This window comes from Beta vulgaris, chromosome 2, assembly GCF_026745355.1.
Source record: "Beta vulgaris subsp. vulgaris cultivar EL10 chromosome 2, EL10.2, whole genome shotgun sequence".
Classification (NCBI taxonomy): Eukaryota; Viridiplantae; Streptophyta; class Magnoliopsida; order Caryophyllales; family Amaranthaceae; genus Beta; species Beta vulgaris.
Genome location: NC_079203.1, coordinates 11,149,458 through 11,168,241, shown reverse-complemented (window position 1 = coordinate 11,168,241; position 18,784 = coordinate 11,149,458).

The following is an 18,784-nucleotide window of genomic DNA, read 5'->3' as shown; positions in this document are numbered from 1 at the left end:
ATATTTTTCTTAAATAAAAACGGTTACCTATAATCTAGGCGTAATTTACTCAACTGACATAACTGTACCGTTGTAATGCTTCATCCTAAGTCTAGTTCCTTTTAATAGTTATTTCCTTTAACTTAGATTAATAGACTACCACGTTTGTTCCTTAAAGAAGAACAGACATACAATTTCTTTAACAACACTCATTCTACGTATTATAAATCTATGCTTTTTATTTTCCAAAAACTGAAAAGATAAAATTAAATTAATTAAAACCAGATTCCTAAAGAAACCAATATTATAAAACCTATTTTATTTAAAACTTATTTTTTACTGTAAAACTAAAACTTATCTTTTATTTTAAAACTAAAACTTATCTTTTATTTTAAAACTAAAACTTATCTTTTATTTCAAAACTAAAACTAATCCTAAAAAAAACCAATGCATATTAAAAATTTAACAAATAACCAAGTAGAGATTTATTAAGAAACAAACTATAAATAAATTCTTATAGATAATATGCATCAGATTTATTGACTCTTAAATACTTTCGACTCTAAGTTCCACAAGTTCCTTTGCCCTTACGAGTTCCTTTAAACCTTGTTCCATTACCTTTCACGTTTCCACATACTTACATGAATTCTAGAAAATAAACTCATATTTTCTGCCTTCATGCTCCATGCTGCTCAAACTCAAGAACCGCATGTTGATAGCACCACCTTTGGAACTTCGGTGTACTAGTTCCTTTAAGAAACTTCACACTCATAGTTCCTGCTCAGAAACTTCTTGTTTCAACTCTGAAACGTTATATTGCTGCCCCCACTCAAGAACTGCTCCAGAACTTCATATTCAATGTTCCTCATAAGATGTACCTAGGTACTGCTCTAGTTGTGTTCCTTATAAGAGCTCTTTTAGGAACTTCACTTGTTGGAAAACCTTCATGATGTGATATATTCAACCTTTGATGACTTGTTTCATGTTTATGTAATATGCACATCTCAAATACACATGTTAGTTTGATGATCATCATTTGTTTACAATCATCAAAATACTACATGACTCAACATCACAGTTTAACTTTGCACCTTTGATCACCAAATTCGTTTCTTTATTGTCTGATGAGATTGCTATGAAGGATTTAGGTGATCTTCAATATTTATTAGGTGTTCAGGCTATCCGCACATTCAAAGCTTTATTTTTGTGTATAAAAAAGTACATTCATGATCTTCATCTTAAAATTCAACAGCACACTATTAAATCTGTTCGCACACCTCTTCCTAGTCGGACTACTCTTACGCTTACAGATGGTGATCTCTTAGCCGATCCTGCTAAGTACGCAGTATGGTTGGGGCTTTACAGTAATTGACTATGACAAGATCTGATATTACATATGTTGTGCATTTAGTTCCCCAATTTATGCATGCCCCCCCCCCCGCACCTCTCACTTGTTCGTCGTTAATTAAGCATATCTATAGGTACTTGCAGGGTACTTCTGACTATTGTCTCTAGCTTTACCCCCTCTAAGACCAGTTCCATCATGATTGTCTATTATGAAGCTTATTGGGCAGGTTGTCCGGAGTTATTCCACCAGTGGTTATGCTATATTTTTAGATAGTAATCTTATGTCCTAGCACTCAAAAAAGCAACTTATGGTCTCCAACTCTTCCATAAAAGCAAAGTATTGTGCAGTTGCATAGACTATACATGACACTCTCTCGCTTCGTTCCTTGTTAGCTGAGTTAGGACACGTCATCCGTGCCTCCGTTAAATTGTTTTGTGATAATGTTTCTACTTCTTATCTTGTTGTGAACCCTGTTCAACATGATCGTAGTAAGCACATCAAAATTGATTATCATTTTGTTAAGGAGCGTATTGCTCATGTTGATCTATGTGTACGTTATGTCCCTATTGAATTACAAATTGTTGGCATCTTTACTAAAGGTTTGTCTGGTCAGTGTTTTGAGGTACAATATGTTCGTGATTTCCTTGCACAGATTTAATTGAAGGGGGTATAATAGAGAATACTAAAATTATTCTTGTAACTATACTATTGTACACTATACTATATATATGAGTGTCAAACACTCGTATTAGAGTTAAGCCAGATCATTATTCGCACAAAATAAGATCACAAGTTTATGATATTCGAATTATCCGAATTCCGAAGTTTAATGTAAATATACGAGATTGGTACCCCTTTCGCTGGCCCCTGGACTATGACTCTACGAGACTACGAGGTATTAGGGGCCTATACCAATTTTTTTTTTTGAAGGGAAGGGGCCTATACCAATTGGTTCTACACTAAATGCATGATAGTAGTTTGATAAATTATTAGTAAAGACTACTAGCTAGCTTAGGTCGTAGACCTCGCATTCCACAACCTATACAAAAGCAGGGAATATAGTTCAATCACTACAATTGGATAAGGAAGATGTCAAAACCTATCAGATTGTAAGAATTAGTCTTTGGATTAATTAATTGTTCAAAATCCACAAAGTTTGATTCGTGTGTTACAAAATCCATTTACGTATCTTTTGTTGTTGTTCTTTTTTTAAACATTAGCAAGCAAGTTGTCAACCCAACCTAGAAAAATTATTTTAAAAGATAAAATCGAACCATTATACTTCCTCCGTTCCGTTTTAAATGAAACGTTTGCTTTTTCGCGCAACCCAACGCGCTTTTTTAGTCATTAATATCTTTAGTTGTGTACACGTAAAAAATATAAAAAAATTATAATTTGATAGTATGCATCGAGACGAATCTAACAAGATCCCACTTTACTATGTTTTTCTTTATATAATAGCGATAAATTGGAGTTAAAATTGATCAATGAATAGTGCCATTTCATCCAATGTTTCATTTAAAACAGAACGGAGGAAGTATTATGGAATTGGGGTATTGGAAAATGCGCTTTTTAATCTTTACCACATTTTTTTTAGAGGAATGCCACATTTATCTAGTAGGTAGATAACACTCTATCAATAATTTTTGGGTTTAATGGTACGGCTTCATATTTCCCACATGGAAGAGCAAAGTTAAATTTTGGTGGAAGCGAAAATTTCAATATTGTTGGGGAGGAGGGGAGGGGCTTTGGTACTTGTTGGGCTTGTTGGACCTTTGGGTAAGTGGCCCTATGCGAAGGCAGTCCATAAGAAATTTATCTTACCACGGATTCTCGAAAGGGGGCCAAAAACCGAAAAGGTAGATAACACACTATACTGATCGGATTGTAGAATTTGATAAGGCATAATGTCGGAACACAAGGTCACACTCAAGAAGTGGGGGTTGAATTGAGTGGTGATATCTAATCGATTTTCGCAAAATCTCTTTTATGGCTCAGTGGCTGGCACTGTGCCAAACCCTCGTAAATCGCTGATTTGAGTTTTTGCGAATAATAAACTAAAAGTATGTGAGATTTGATACACAAACACAGGATATAACGTGGTTCAATCTCACCTCCGAGATCTACATCCACACGAAACAAAACTCTTTATTTCTTTGAACCCTAAAATATCAAACTCGTGATACAATAAGATTCCCCTCACTACTAACCCTAGTAGTGACTCCCAACACTTAACTCTAAGTGTTGACATTCTCTATAAAGGTAAAGTTACAGAAAAAGAACGATCCTCAATTATGTGCTTCTTAGTCAAGCAAGTAGAGGACAATTACAATTATATAATAGTAACTTAAATCTGACTCGCTCAGTGATATGCTCAGTGCCGGAGGAAATAGTTTTCAGCTTTTAATAGACTTGATTTTTCTCTCTGAAAACGTGAGATCTAAAAGTGAATTATGAAACCCTTTTATAGGACTTGGTTTGGAGGAAAATATTTCAAAAATATCTTTATCTTTTAATCCTTGATTTAAGGGATAAAACTCTCCTTTTAGAAAAACAAACTTTATCTTTTTCTACCTTTATCTTTAAACTGAAAAAGATAAGTTTTCCATATTAGATTTTCTTTTCAACTCAAAATCTGTTTTTATCTAAAAAGTATTTTCCAAATGTTTTTAGAAAATCTGAAAACACGTTTTAGTAAAACTCTGTTTTGTAAAAATCTTTTATTTAAAAACACGTTTTTATCAAAACACGATTTTTATTAAAATTTTTTTCTAAAACTTGTTTTTATCAAATTCTTTTATAAACACGGTTTTATGAAATTCTTTTTCTAAAACTTGTTTTTATCAAATTCTTTTATAAACACGATTTTATAAAATACTTTTTCTAAAACTTGTTTTTATCAAATTCTTTTTATTTCTGATTTCGAAAACTAATTTCCTTTTATATAGATATATAATTTTAATACAATTATTTATTTTCTTAACTCTAAGAAAATAATAATTATACTAATTTTATATTTCTATATTTAGCACATAGCATATCACCAAGTTTGAGCATATTACATTTTAATCCAAAGTAACTATTCTAAGAAACTATAAACTTAGACTTCATTCTTGATTCTTCTTTTCTTCAAAGTCTTCGTTTATCAATTTCTTTCTTCATGCATCTGTTGCAACTGTTACATACTTTCATACTAAAACATATTATATTAATTTTCATCATCCAACACATAACATGTGCATAAAACATAACATGTACATGCACAACAAATTCCCCCTTTTTGATGATGACAAACCATAAATATAATATTGTTAGATAAACATTTGTTCCCCCTTAAAGTATGCATATATTCTTTTGTTCCCCCTCAAAGAATGCATGGATTATTCACCCTTTCTAAAACCTATCCGTACATCAGATTAATAGCATTCAATTATTCACTTGTCCACACATGCTCATTTATATTCAATTCACATTATCTCAACCTAGGATATCATCAAGACTCAAGTTAATATTATATGCTTTCTTTTCCCCCTTTTGTCATTCTTCAAAAAGTGCAAAAAGACAAAAAATCATTCACACAATCAGAAAAGTTTAAAATAACCCAATAGCTCAACTATTTAAGCTAGTGATGCTGGTGCTACAACAAACACCAATTCACAATCATCAGAAAAAGCCAAAAGAGCGTCCAAAAGTATCAAAACAGTTTTAACAAAAATTTTGTCCAAAAACTACAAGGAATATGCAAAGATATAGAGTAGAACTGGGATCAAAGGAAAGGTGTTTATGGTTTAGACATAAGCTGGCGATGTCGCTGTGCCGCAAGTGTATCACTAGCACTCCCAAAATTTCAGCAAGATTTTCCACAGACAAAGTTATCACGATTTCATTCACAGTGGAGGAGAGAAGTAAATTTTCGGAAATTTCTAGGTTGTTATAGAATTGACAAACCTCCACTTCATATATAGCATCATTAAAAACGAGTAGTTTAACCCACCCCTGATTTTGAATAGATTCTAGAAGAAACTGGAAGGCTAAATTACCTAGCCACTCGGTGGGAAAGATCCGACCGGATAACATTCTAACAAACGCCGAAACTCGTTGGTGTTTAGAGGAGGAGGGAGGGTCGTTCGTATTTGTGAGGTGGTAGCAGCGAAAGTCGTCGTAATTTTCCAGTTGGATGTTCGAGTGGTGGGTTTTGTTACGAGTTTTTTTTTTCCATGGCCGGCGGTTTTGAGGCGAAGGTTTTGACGGGGGTGTCGTAGTTGGTGAGGGAGAAGGAGTCGCCGGTGAGGTGGTCTTCTTTTTAAAGATCCGGCGGGTGGTTTTTCGACCCATGGGTTAGGCCTTTTTTTTTCTTTCTTTTTGGGAGAAGGATGGAGAATTTGAAATTGTTTTAGGGTTTGTGTTTAATGGGAGCCGATTATTTTGAGTTAATGAGGGATGGGTTTAGTTGTTTGGTTTAAGTTGGTAGTGAGATTGTGTTTGGGCTTTGAGTTCACTATGCACCTCTAACAACCTTGCATACATTTTAAAAAAAACAATTTTGAAAACCAATTTTTTGAAATTATTTTTGTTTTATCAAAGCAACATCAATGTATATTTTTTTTTAAAAAACATGATACTTTTGTTGGAGTTTTTCATGGAATTTTCTTGAAGCAACTTAGGTGTCAATTATCAGAACAATATCAATAGCCTTTTAAGGAGTTTTGGATTAAATCAAAAATCTGACTTAGTGTAGATAGAATCTTTCGAACTCTTAAGCATAAAAAGAGGTCAAATAAGCACATAAATCAATCAAGCACCATAAATCAATCCCAAGGCTAATCTATGTTTTTCAAATCTTTCACGAGCAAGTGGTTTAGTGAAAATATCAGCTATTTGGTCTTCAGTACAAATAAATTCAAGGGCTATGTTACCTTTTTCTACATGATCACTTGTTAGTTTTAGGAACCCATATTTGCTTGGGTCCCTTTTTCTTACGTTGAGCATCTAGTATGTCTTTCCTAACCCAAATTTGAGTAACATGTTTGACATTCTTTGCAATTCGATTTTTCTTTTTGTTACAGTCGTCAATTAGATGACCATTATTTCCACAAAAATTGCAAATTAGATATTCAGGAAGGCCCACATATTTTCTCTTTCGAAAGTCTCTTTCGAAGGTTCTGGCACTGAGCCTGGCACTGGGTTGCTGGTCAGTATATCCTAATCCAGTTTTGTTCATGTTGTTTGTGGTGCAAGTTAAGTAATTTAGAGCATTCATCCCATTAGTCCATTTTTCGTGCATCTTTTGAACAATAGAAAGTTGTGATACCAAAAATTCAACTGAGGTATTTAAATCACTACTTCTTTTTCGGGAAGTCTCTAAGTCTCTTTTAACTTTATCCAGCTCTTCTCTTATCTTTGCATCACTAGGCATCATTAGTGGAACAATTCTAGATCATTGTCTTGAGTTCTTAAGTTCGTTCAACTCGTGATTTAATTTTTCAATTTGTTCCTCAAGACTAGATTTTTCAGCTTCGAACTCAGTGACTAGCACTGAGCTATTTACGAGATTATCAACTAGAGTTTTTTCGTTTAGTGTGTTTATCTCTATGTCTTTCTCGTCAATCCTTTTCATCGAGTTTTTTTCTTTCAATAATCTTATATTCTGTTTCTAATCCAATTTTTACCTAGTAAAGTTTTTTATTTCCTTTTTCATGATACCAAAATTATCATTCATGTTTTGACAATCATCAATTACGTTTCCAAGCAATGTGACAAGCTGACTTTTTGAAAGAAGATGAATTGAAGGTTTTAAGAAGTTAGACTTACCTCACTGTCTTCTCCTCTTCAAGAGGGTTCGAACTTTTAGCCATCAAGCATAGATGTGAGTCGTCAGGCACAGTGCCGTCTTCAGAGTTGTCTGTACAGCATTCAGACAAATTTGCTCGTGGCACTCTGGCGGCACTGATCCTCGTCAGAATCCGAGTCTCCCCAGACCGCATCATAGCTTTCTTGTACTTTTCTTCGACTGCTCTCGTTTTTCCTTAGGCTTTTCTTCATTCCACAGAGGGCATTCTTTAATCCTGTGATCAAACTCACCACACTTGAAACAACCAGAGTTAGTAGCACTTTTCTTAGGGTTAGAAGTAGTGCCTTTACCTTTGAAGTTTCCACTTCTCCTGAAGTTGTTGCTCTTATTTTTAAGAAATTTTGAAACTTTCTAGTTAGAGACGCTACTTCTTCATCACTTTCACTATCATCCTTTCTACTTCAGTTTTTAAGGCCAACCCTTTATTCTTTGGTTCATTTGATTTAGGATCTAAAACAAGTTCATGGGTCATTAAAGAACCAATTAGTTGTTCTAGTGAAGTTTTGTTAGATCTTTAGCCTCTTGAATAGCAGTGATTTTGGGAAGCCATTTATTAGTCAAACTTCTTAACACTTTTCTAACTAAATCTTAGAAGAATAGATTTTTCCTAAGGATCTTAGTTCATTAGTTATTAGTGTGAATCTGGTAAACATATTTTAATAGATTCGTCCTTATTCATTGTGAACAATTCATATTCATGGACTAGTAAATCTATCCTAGACTGTTTTACCTCATTTGTACCTTCATGGGCCAACTCCAGTGTGTCCCAAATTTCCTTAGCAGTAGTACATGCCGAGATTCTCGAATATTCATCAGGTCCAATTCCAGATTGGAGAATACTCATAGCTTTGTAATTCTTTTCGGCTTTTCCATAGTCAACAGAATTGTATCATCTTCATCCTTGTCGATCAGCTTTCCTTCACATCTTTACTTGAATAGGAGAGGTCCGTCTTTATAATTCTCCAGCATTCAAAATCAGAACCTTGAATGTAGATCCTCATCCTAGTCTTCCACCATCCGTAATCCTTTCCGTTGAAAGTAGGACACTTGGAGTGCCTGTCACGATAGTCATCTTGCGTGTTTATGATTTCTATTCTCTAGATGTGAGTCTTACGAGAATAGCCTGCTCTGATACCACTTGTCGGAACACAAGGTGACACTCAAGAAGGGGGGTTGAATTGAGTGGTGAAATCTAATCGTTTTCGCAAAATCTCTTTATGGCTCAGTGCCTCGCACTGTGCCAAACCCTCGTAAATCGATGATTTGAGTTTTTGCGAATAATAAACTAAAAGTATGTGAGATTTGATACGCAAACACAGGATATAGTGTGGTTCAATCTCACCTCTGAGATCTACATCCACACGAAACAAAACTCTTTATTTCTTTGAACCCTAAAATATCAAACTCTTGATACAATAAGATTCCCCTCACTACTAACCCTAGTAGTGACCCCAACACTTAACTCTAAGTGTTGACACTCTCTATAAAGGTAAAGTTACAGAAAAAGAACGATCCTCAATTATGTGCTTCTTAGTCAAGCAAGTAGAGGACAATTACAATTGTATAATAGTAACTTAAATCTGACTCGCTCAGTGCTATGCTCAATGCCGGAGGATATAGTTTTCAGCTTTTAATAGACTCGATTTTTCTCTCTGAAAACGTGAGATCTAAAAGTGAATTATGAAACCCTTTTATAGGACTTGGTTTGGACGAAAATCTTTCAAAAATATCTTTATCTTTTAATCCTTGATTTAAGGGATAAAACTCTCCTTTTAGAAAAACAAACTTTATCTTTTTCTACCTTTATCTTTAAACTGAAAAAGATAAGTTTTCCATATTAGATTTTCATTTCAACTCAAAATCTGTTTTTATCTAAAAAGTATTTTCCAAATCTTTTTAGAAAATCTAAAAACACGTTTTAGTAAAACTCTGTTTTATAAAAATCTTTTATTTAAAACACGTTTTTATGAAAACACGATTTTTATTAAAATCTTTTTCTAAAACTTGTTTTTGTCAAATTCTTTTATAAACACGGTTTTATAAAATTCTTTTTCTAAAACTTGTTTTTATCAAATTCTTTTATAAACACGGTTTAATAAAATAATTTTTCTAAAACTTGTTTTTCTCAAATTCTTTTTATTTCTGATTTCGAAAACTAATTTTCTTTTATATAGATATATAATTTTAATACAATTATTTATTTTCTTAACTCTAAGAAAATAATAATTATACTAATTTTATATTTCTATATTTAGCACATAGCATATCACCAAGTTTGAGCATATTACATTTCAATCCAAAGTAACTATTCTAAGAAACTATAAACTTAGACTTCATTCTTGATTCTTCTTTTCTTCAAAGTCTTCGTTAATCAATTTCTTTCTTCATGCATCTGTTGCAACTGTTACATACTTTCATACTAAAACATATTATATTAATTTTCATCATCAAAACATAACATGTGCATAAAACATAACATGTACATGCACAACACATAACCACACATTTCTGTGATTGGCCTGTTTGTTCTGTATTTTTTCTAGTTAGCTCTTTTATTAAAAAAAAATCTCTTAATCACGCATTAAAAGAGAAGGTGATTTTGTTGGTTATGACCCAAATTAGTATCCTTTGATGTCAAACTTTTTTTAAGGAAAAGCGGACTTTAGATTAGAACTCAAATATCCTTACAACAAAGATTAGCTTCTTGATAAATCTCTAAAACAATTGTTTTTTAATTAATATCATTAACAACATCCAAAACAGAAACATACACATTCAATCAAGCTTAGTCCTCCAGGATTGTGATACCTTGCAGATCTCTCTTCATGTCCTCCCTCACACAATCTAGGACTAAGACATGAGTCTTCGATTCTTCCTTCGTCTCCATTCTCAACTTATCAAGCTTATGAGCAACCATATTTACTTCTCGTCCCACATGCAAAAACTAAGCTTCAACGTTGCACTTAACATCTCCATTCTCAACTTATCAAGCTTATGAGCAACCATATTTACTTCTCGTCCCACATGCAAAAACTAAGCTTCAACGTTGCACTTAACATACCATGTCACTTGATTTGATGTCAAACAAGCGTAGAAAATCATACTCCTTGGGATTTCTCCATATGCAATTTTGGAGAAGATTTCATTTTCTTAATGAATGCACTATTATTTTGCTTCAAAAAAAATGCACTAGAGATAAAACATTAGAAAATTATTTAAGTTAATGAGTTAGAATCCGCTACATTATATTTATGTTTCGCATCATCTAATTAGTAAACATTAGAAAATTATTTAAGTTAATGAGTTAGAATCCGCTACATTATATTTATGTTTCGCATCATCTAATTAGTTTGTTATTTATCAAAATCAAGGAGAAGGGAACAAAATTAGGGAGACAAGTTGTCGTAAACTAAGAAGATATAAGTATTAGATTAAAAATATTGTGATGGTCAGATTTCATATCCTACCATAAAAAGTGGAAAGAAATTTGTGAAATGTACCAAAAAAAAGTAAGTGGGTTAATTTTTGTGAAACTAAGGAAGTATTTTCTAGACGTCTTTTCCAAAATGATTGGCAACGTGTCGTGAGGTATTTCAACCAGATTCACTAACCAAATGAATCTTATTTTCTCCTCTTCCTAGCATATGGCTTTATTTTATTGTTATTGGCCGTTAGTTGTTGATTGCTTTACTTTGTTGGTGTGACGAGTTATTTATATCAATTGCCTGAATATATATATTTATAAATGATGCTAGTAAGATTAGTAGGTGTTGTCACCAATTTGAAGCAACATGAAAGCAAAAGGACAATAAAAAGATCTAGTCAAACCAATTAATTTCTTCTTTTAGATGGTTACTGTATATATGAATTGTAAATGTAGGCAAATCATAAACAAATTCATTTCAATTTAAGTACATTATAGTCTTTAATTCTTTTTGTCAGTCAATTATACTTAAATTTATAAGTTATTATATTTTTTGAGATTCATCAATTGAGATGAAGTACTTATTACTGGAATCTCGAAAATTCAAGTCCAATAGGGAGACATAACCAATAAAAGGAAAGGCATTAAAGGGGAAAACTGAAGAAAATAAGGGAAATTAATAAATGAAATCTAACAAAAAACCAAAGGCTCATAAATGATCAGTGAGTTTATTTTTTTAATTTTTTGGTGTAGAGAGATTCACAAGGGCAAATGATGTAGACGAGATTTGACCATGGGTCGTGGGACCTCCAAACACTTTAATCAACTAAACTATCATTTCTACTCCTATTTCAAAAACTTTTCATATTAATATGTTTCAAAATAGTTTTTAAAAGTAGCTTGAGTATGATTTTGTTAATATTTTAATACTTCTTTTCCACCTCTTTTAGCCTATCACACATTCTCTCATTGGAAACAAAAAATAATGAAAATAACAAAAGTTCTATCTTAACATCGATAAATAACGAATAAATCCCCTTCTAAAATCCAACAATAAAGGGTAGGGTTCGAGAGATAGGGGGACAACAGAAGGAGAGAACAATAACTCTAAAGTTATCTTATTTTTCCTATTAATTTGATTTATTTTAACGCCTATTAAAAGACTAGCTTTTGCAATCTATAATAATTGCTAATAAAAGTCATTTAACAATATAATTTATTAAATGTGATATTAAAAGTCGAAAAAAAATACCAAGGAGATGTATGTCTTTAGTCAACAAAAAAACAATTCACATATATATACTTTGTCAATTGTGATATTACTTACAGGTACTCCATCTGTTTTTTTATCTTTCTCACTTGAAATTTTGATACTATTCATACTTAAAGATAATCTTTTTTATTTTTCTCAATTTATAAGAAATAATATAGTCATGTAGGGTCTTGTTTGATTCGACTCAATTAGTACTTCATTAATATTAAATCATTATAATTTGTAAAAATATATATTGAAATATATTTAAATTCAAAGATATACATTGAAAGACGCGTATATAAAAGTGAGAATGATAAAAAAAAATAGAGAAAGTACATATATTAGTACTTCATTAATATTAAATCATTATAATTTGTAAAAATATATATTGAAATATAAAATAGAGTGTTATGGGTAATTTTGGTACTTCATACCTAAACTTCTTCCACTAGTTACTCGGGGTAATATCTTTTTAGTATCCATTGGTACTAACTGAATACTATTCTAGTACCAAATTGAGATAGTTTAATTTCAGTATTAACTGGATCGAAAGAAGAAGAAATACCATATTTTTTTATTAGGAAAGATAATTGGTACGAAAATCAACCCCATATATACTAGGCTACTAATTTATAGGAAACAATAGCTCAGATGTTGGGTACAAGTAGGGATGGCAATGGGGCGGGTCTGGGTCGGGTCCACTTGGACCCAGACCCGTTTATTTTTCACAGACCCAGACCCGCCCCAGACCCGTTGGGTCTAGATTTTTCAGACCCAGACCCGCTGGGTCTAGCGGGTCCATGGGTCCTTACTGGGTCTTAAATGGGTCCTTCTTAGTTTTAAGTTTTCATCCATTTTTAAATATATGTAATTAAAAATTTTCCCCCTAATATATATAGGTTCTTGTATCCATGGTTAAAGAATTCTCTAAATAAAATTTTAAGAATTAACTGATAAAATATTAAAATGTTACAACTTATAAAGTTAATGTCTGTCATAAAATTTTAGAGTTTATGTAAAAAAAAAATTTCTAATATGTAAATGGGTCCGCGGGGCGGGTCTGGGTCTAGTATATGTGGACCCGGACCCAGACCCGACACGCACTCTTCGGGACCCAGACCCGACCCGGACCCATTGGGTCTAAAATTTCTAGACCCAAACCCTTATAAATGGGTCGGGTCCTGTCGGGTCTGGGTCGGGTCCAGGACCCATTGCCATCCCTAGGTACAAGGCTAAACAGCCCAGAAGAAAATGTCCCAATATATTATTGGGATGGGGATTCGAATCTTAGATAATGCCTTGCAGTTCGAGATGATATTCCACATACCAGCTCTCCCTCGTCAGAAATACCATATAATACCAATTAAAAGAGACATAGGTACTAAAAAACTCCATCACTCCATCTATTGATTGTCATGACAAGCTATCATTTCATTATGACCATAATCCTTCCATTCATAATTTATACTATGACGGGTGGTCCTAAAAGCTTCTTTTCCATCATTGTACCAGCGGCGGCGACAGTCGACACCAAATCGTTGCGGTGAAATCCCTGTAATCGTGCTTAGTTAACCAAATGTGTTTGTTTCCTTTTTGGATTTTTGATTACTAAATAATGTAATACTTCTGTCAATTAAAATAAAACTGTGGCACTGTAAAGATTAGCAACAATGGTCACTTGGTCAGAAGGTCACGTAGTGGAAGGAAATGGTCGGGCGTTCCTTCGACACCTTTTGTTTTGGCATGTCCTTCGACACCTTAGTACAACATTACTTGGTACATATTTTTCTTATAAAAATTTAACACTAATTGATTCCATTATGACCGATTCACCAGCGATAAAATATATGATAAAGTTGTTATTCTTTTTACTCTAATATGCTATAACATATGTTTTATACTTTGCCTTTTGTAATCAAAGGTTTGAAAACATATTGCCTATTTTCTAATGTATCCACTAGCTATTTGTTTTTACTTTTTCGAAACAAAATTAATATATATGATATAGTTAAATAAGAATATAATTCCCACAATTAATATAAGAGGAGATAGCGAGCAAGATATAATTATCAGGTACGAAATAAAATATCAATTATGTGAATAATGTCATTAATTAACTATTATATTTATCATTTTTGTTTAACAATGACAAAAAAAGAAGCTAAATGTATTCACTGGATGCATAAATTAGAAAAACCTATTAAAATATGATGCCAGATTTGTTAAATTCATTTAATGTGTATTTTCAAAATAACTTTTATTAACATATTTCATAATGAAAGAGATTTTTTGTCAAGTGGTATATACTTTACTAAAATAGTTTATAAGTAAGGCTATGTTTAGTTCACCTTATTTTTACTGATTTGAACTTATTTTTTCTGATCTGAACTTATTTTTCCTAATCTGATATGATCTGAACTTATCTTTTCTAAAATATATTATTACTAATATTATTATTACTTTGTATTTCATTACTAGTATTATTACTGTTACTATCATTTTATTACTATCACAACTTTTAATATTATAATAATAATAATAATAATAATAATAATAATAATAATAATAATAATAATAATAGTAGCATAATAAGTTTTTTTCTTTTGAAAAGAACACTTAGTATATAAACATACAATTAGAAATAAAAGAACACATATTTTAATGAAATTAAAAGACAATATAATAACATATTGTTCATGTTTATGGCCCATTTGTAATTTTAACTTATTTAGTAATAAAAGAGCATATAATAAAAAAAATACCATGTATTGAAAGAACATACAAATTCTTTTTAAACTACTAAACGATAGATGTTTTTTTTATGTTTATGGCATGTTTGAATTTAACTAATGTTCTTTGTTATATCAATTTATTTTTTTGTTATAAATAAATCTTAAATTATATATAATCATATGATCTTGAATATAATTGTTAAATGATCTCGTATATATATCATTGTCATATTCTATATAAACTATGTTTTTAAAGATAAGTCGAAATCCCTTGTAGGGAGAATTGAAGGTGACATAAAAATCATTAGATATAAATTTGTCACATTTAGGAGTAAACAATTATCCATATATTAAAACAAAGGATGTTAGAAAGAGAAACTTTCTCTTCTCTCTAAGTTTACTGTTCCATTGATTCTTCTTGCTTTCCCTCGAAAATTTTCTCGGTAAACGTTTTCGACGTCAATCATTACCATGGCAAGGAAATATGGAGGTTTCCGGAAGAAAGTTACAAACAAAAAGGTCCATCATCGGATTCTCAGGCACTAAAAACTCGCTCCATTGATGAAGTAATGGGAATTGAAGCTTTGGATTTTGGTTTGGGTGAGGTTTTGACGCCAAAATCTTCAATTCGTAGTTTACAAAATCAATCGGAGGTTTGACACACATTTAATGCGTGGCTTGATTCTCTTCGTAAGACTCGAAACAAAAATAGCAATGAGGTATCTTCTCTCCTGTTCCTATCTTACATCCCCTGGTTGATGAGGATGCAATTGAATAGAATGAAATTAGTGATAATGAGGTTAAATTGAGACTGAAGATATTCAGGAGGAAATAGATTTTTGGAATTCAGTTGTGATATGTTATGTTGTTGGATTAAATCCTTCAATTCAAGTTATGGAAGGATTTACCCGTCGTAGATGGGATAGTTGTAATGTTGATAAAGTGGTAGTGATTAAGAAAGGAATCTTCATTGCGAGGTTTAATGCTACTGATAATAGATATAAGTGTTGCAAGGAAATTATTTCTTTGACAGCAAACCTGTGGTTGTTAAGCCATGGGATCCTGACATGGATGTAAAGAAGGAGGAGCTCAAACCGATTCCTATTTGGATTCAATTGAAGATTGGATTCAAATACTATGGAGAAAAATCTTTGTTTAAGATTGTGGATTAGAATGGTAAACCATTGCAGCGTGATTATCCTACTACGAAGCGTGATAAGGTGTAATATGCTAGGGTCCTCGTGGAGTTGCAATTGGCTCAGGCTTTTCCTGATCAAATCTATTTTGTCAATGAGCATGGAGTTAGAACTCAAGTAGATGTGCACTATGAGTGGAAGCTTATAGAATTTCAATCATGTCATCTTCTAGGGCATGACATTGCTGATTGCAAGAGGCTAAGACTAAGCGAAAATGGGTGCAGAAGCCACAACGAAACCAGGGAGAGAAGCCTAATAATGGTAGCATTGCAGTTCAAAGAGGTAGTTCTCCACAAAAGAAACATGATGAGGTGGATCAGGAGGGGTTCCAGTGAGCTATAAGGCCTATTAGGGTTAGAGTTGGTCAGCCTTAGCCTACTAATAAAAGTAATGTCTTTGGGCCATTGGATTTACAGGTTCAAGAGAGTATGCAGGGTGATACAAACTTGGTTGAGGAGATAAGTGGAATTGATAGCATGGGAAGGGGGGGACCCTTCCACCTCTCATGGATAGGATTTTAAGTTGGAATGTCTGGGGAGTCAATAGTCCAAAGAAGTAAGTTGAAGTGAAATTCATCATGAAACATGTTGTTGGATTTGTTGGCTTGCTGGAAACAAAGGTGAAGGTTGTTCACCTTGGTGAGCTGTATAAAATAATCTTTCAGGGTTGGTGTTTCTATTCCAACATTAGTTATCATGCTAATGGCAGAATCTTGTTGGCTTGGAAACTTAAAATTTTTCAGGTCAATATCATCAAAGAAACAAGTCGGTTAATGCATTGTTTTATTGAACTAGTAAGTGGTGTGACAGGGTTCTATTGTACCTTTGATTATGCTTTTAATCAAAGCATGAATAGGAAGGTTTTGTGGCATGATTTAGGAGAGCTTCATACAAGGCACCCTTCGATCATTTTTGATGATATTAATCGTGTGAGGTATCCTAATGAGATGATTGGTGCACCTGTTAGGGATTAGGAGATGAGTCCGGCCAATTAATGCTTGTTGTACAGTGTGTTGCCTTGATGATCTTAAATGTTTAGGGAGTTTCTTCACCTGGAATAACAAGCGGTAGGGGTAGATTTTTTCTAAACTAGCCAGGGTGTTGGTTAATATGGCTTGGCGAGAGGCTTTTCCAACAGCTGAAGCCAGTTTAATGCCTGAGGGTAAATTTAATCATTCACCTTCCTTGCTGACAGTGTATCCTAGAGTTGATGGTGGCGAAAAAGCTTTTAAATATTATACTATGTGGAGACATGTTCCTCAGTATAATTAAATTATTAGGGATCAGTGGAGTAGGAGGGTGGAAGAACTAAGATGTATGTTGCAGTGCAAAAACTGAAAACTATGAAGGTTGCTCTGAAAAATCTCAATAAGGAAGGCTTTACAGATGTGCAAGCTGATGATGGTAAAGCTTATCAAGAAATGATAACAGCTCAAGAGGAAATGCATAGACATCCTGGTCAAGTGGAGTACGCTGATGCATAGCTTGATGCCACCAAGCTTTATCACTTGAAGCATCAGATTTACACTGAATATCTTAGACAAATGGCCAAGTTAGACTAGGTCAAGAATGGTGATGAACATACAACCTTGTTTCATCAAAGTATCAAGGCTAGGAAGGTTTAAAATCAGTCTATGCAATTATTGATGCTTAAGGAGATTGGCAAGATCGGGCTGATGGTGTGGATGAGGCATTCTTGTCTCATTACCAGCAGTTATTAGGTACAACTCATGCTCATAGGAAGAAGGTGATGCAACAGATTGCCCAAAGTGATCCTTTGATCACTGATGAGCATAGACTTGTCATGAATTCACCTTATATAGCTGAAGAGGTGAAGAAGGCCTTATTTTCCATTACTGGAAATAAAGTACCTGGGCTAGATGGATTTGGGGCTCAATTTTATAAAGACAATTGGGAGATAATTGGAACTGATGTGGTAGCTGCTTTCCTTGATTTTGTTTGCTCATAAGAAGTTACTTAAAGAATTGAACTCAATTGTGATCACTCTTATCCATAAGAGTAAATGTCCTACCACTGTAAGTGATTTCAGACCCATTTCATGTTGTAATGTGTTATATAAATGCATTACCAAGCTTATTTATAGTAGATTAAGATATGTATTACCTGATGTTGTTGCTGAGAACCAAGGGGGATTTGTGCATGGAAGATATATTGTTCATAACATTATGGTGGTTCCGGACATGGTTAAGTAATATGGTAGAAAATTTCCTAAGCCTAGTTGCTTAATAAAGCTTGATCTTCAAAAAGCTTATGACACAGTTGATTGGAACTTTTTACATGAAATGCTCATTCATTTTGGATTTCCTACTGCTTTCAATGAGATGATAATGGATTGTGTTACTACACCAAGTTCTCCTTGATGATTAATGGATCAATGAAAGGTTATTTCCGTTCAACAAGAGGCTTGAGGCCAGGAGACCCTATGCCGCCCTTGCTTTTTGTAATATGTATGGAGTATTTGTCTAGAGTTCTTGGGATGATGAGTAGTATGGAGCAGTTTCACTTTCATCCTAAATGTCAAGCTCTCAAGTATCACATCTATGATTTGTAGATGATTTGACATTGTGCAGTAAGGGTGAGTTCTCCTCTGTATACTTACTCTTGCAAGCCTTCGAACTTTTTTCTGATTCATCTGGTTTGAACACAAATGTGAGTAAGTCAGACATTTATTGTTGTGCTATGAATGAAGATGATGTGCAGAGGATCGTCAATGTTTCAGGATTTCATAGAAGTCATTTTCCTTTTAGATATTTAGGTGTGCCAATTTGTTCTAAAAGGAATACTAATGCTCAATGTGAGGTTATTATTGAGAAAATGGCTGCAAGAATCAAGGTTTGGAGTTCACTTGTCTTATACAACTAGGGTCCAACTGATTAATTTAGTGCTTATGAGCCTACATGTCTATTGGGCCCAAGTTTATGTATTGCCCAAGCAAGTGTTGCAAGGTGTTGAAAACATTTGCAGAGCCTTCCTTTGGTC